Raw genomic sequence first — 2,790 nt, 5'->3', positions numbered from 1 at the left:
TCCCGCCGCTGCCGCCCGCACCGCCCCTCCACCCTGCGAACCGTGGCCCCGCGGTGAGCCCCCGGGGGCCGGGGGGCGGGTCTCACGGGCCGCGAGGCTGGCATGGCCCTCGCTCCGGGAGCTGTGGGGGCGAGGCCCGGCTGCCGGCACCGCCTGTGCCCTACGTACCTCAGTTTCTTCAGCGACTGACAGGAGTTCGTTTTTAACCGTTTATACCCCCAAAGAATCCCAACGATATACTTCCAGAGCAGAAAAAAAACATTTTTTATTTATAATTACCGCTTAGTGGTTGTAACCATCATTTACGTGCTCTACCCTAAAGTGTCTGACGATTTTTATATACTGCATATACATGCCATATATATAGTAGTACATACACATATACATATGCTGTCCTCACTTGCACGGTAGTTCTGGACAGTGGAAATGCCTGTGAGCAATGCGAAACTACCTTCATAATCATTGTGAAAAATTGAGATTGCTCCATGACCTTTAATAATTTTGCCAAAACATTAAAACTCGCTTAATTGATGGTTACAAATGTAAAGAGAAATGAAAAGAGTAGAAAAACGAATAATTTAATAGGATGCAATTTAAAGCATTACAAACATTGAGAAAGTGTTTTATTTTTTTGTAAAAAAAATAAACCAACCAAACAAAAAAAACCAAGTAACTTGAACATGCTTCTCTCCTCCTGGTATAACTGTTACATACCGAGGGAACATTTTGTCTGTGCCTTGGCAAAGCATCACATTTGAATTACTCTGACCATTTTATCCTTTGTGCTTCCAATGTTGTGAACTATCTCAGAGAGTTCATTTAATGAAAAAATTTCTTGTCAGCCTCACTTCATTTGGGACATCCACATCCTTTTTGTCACTACTATTTTCCTCATTTCAATATGCATTTAGTTTAGTTTCACTGGTTGCATATGAGGGTAGTTCAAAAAGTTTGTGGAAAAATGGAATTAAAAGATAATACAAATCTTTCCATGAACTTCTTGAAGACCCCTCCTATCTAGAGTCTCTAGAAAGCCAACATGCTCACAGTTGCCCATTTCTCCCATACATTAACACTCCATTCAAATGTCACTTCAATTGCATCTTTGTCATTGTTTTCTTTGCTGCACTTTCATTTTTGTTGACCAGTTTTCTATTTCAATTACCCATTTTTGTCCAATGCTGTGTGGGTTTATCACTGGGAGAAAAGAAGCAACACAACTGCGCACTTTGCTGTCAGTGCCTAAACTGAATAATAGGCATGAACAATCACTGATGACTTTGAAAGAACTGCTGTGATTGGTCACTGATTATGATGGACATTTGTTATTTACGTAGGGATTTGTGGACTAAAGAGCTAGCAGCAAAGTTCGTACTATATGCGTTTGCTCAGTTAGTGTGCCATGGTAACTGAAATTTGAACATATTGTTGAAAGACTGGTGTAATTTAACCAAACCATAGTAGCTGATGTTACGCATATCTGAACCTGCAAAGCAAGGACTGTCTGTTTGTGTGTGTGTACATATATATGCTGTACGTATGCATGAAAAGTGCCATAACAAGCACCTGTGCACCCACCAGGCAGAATTATCAAATGTTAGCCCCCTCCCTCCACAGTGCATCCCTCTTGTACCTCTATTTAAATGCCTCATTTTTTTTTTCCTTTTTGTCTTTTTTCGTGACCGGTAACAGGATCGCAACCCTCAGTGTCGTGCCCGCACCACGCTCAACCAGTGAGCGGACCGGTCTCTATATGGGATCTGAACCCTCGGCGGGAGCGCCGCCGCACTCCCAAGCGCCGCACTCTACCGAATGCGCCACCGGGCCGGCCCAAAATGCCTCATTTTTAAATCAATTAACACATAAGATTAGAACAAAAAAATCTCCTTATGGTTTGGGCTTCCAACATGATTTTACAGTCACTTGGTAGCAAAGAAGGTCTATTTTTTTTTTCCTTTTTGTCTTTTTTCGTGACCGGTAACAGGATCGCAACCCTCAGTGTCGTGCCCGCACCACGCTCAACCAGTGAGCGGACCGGTCTCTATATGGGATCTGAACCCTCGGCGGGAGCGCCGCCGCACTCCCAAGCGCCGCACTCTACCGAATGCGCCACCGGGCCGGCCCAAAATGCCTCATTTTTAAATCAATTAACACATAAGATTAGAACAAAAAAATCTCCTTATGGTTTGGGCTTCCAACATGATTTTACAGTCACTTGGTAGCAAAGAAGGTCTATTTTTTTTTTCCTTTTTGTCTTTTTTCGTGACCGGTAACAGGATCGCAACCCTCAGTGTCGTGCCCGCACCACGCTCAACCAGTGAGCGGACCGGTCTCTATATGGGATCTGAACCCTCGGCGGGAGCGCCGCCGCACTCCCAAGCGCCGCACTCTACCGAATGCGCCACCGGGCCGGCCCAAAATGCCTCATTTTTAAATCAATTAACACATAAGATTAGAACAAAAAAATCACCCTCGGTGTTGCGCCCGCACCTCGCTCAGCCAGTGAGCGGGAACTGGTCTGTATGTGGGATCCGAACCCTCGGCGGGAGCGCCACTGCACTCCCAAGCGGCGCACTGTAGCAGTGCGCCACCGGGCCAGCCCCATAAGAAGGTCTATTTTTATGTATTCACCATTTCTTATGTGTATTTGGCCTTTTGCATCACCTGATCATATTATGTGCAGGATATTTGATGAAAATACTATACTCAAGGATTTAGACAACTGGAGGCTGGGGGACCTATTCAGGATAAAGAGAGATAAAAATTATCCTGTGAGAAGCACCTCCAAGT

Source organism: Galeopterus variegatus, unplaced genomic scaffold (assembly GCF_000696425.1).
Source record: "Galeopterus variegatus unplaced genomic scaffold, G_variegatus-3.0.2 Scaffold36, whole genome shotgun sequence".
NCBI lineage: Eukaryota > Metazoa > Chordata > Mammalia > Dermoptera > Cynocephalidae > Galeopterus > Galeopterus variegatus.
The sequence above is the reverse complement of the archived record's forward strand: the minus strand, read 5'-3'. Positions refer to the sequence as shown.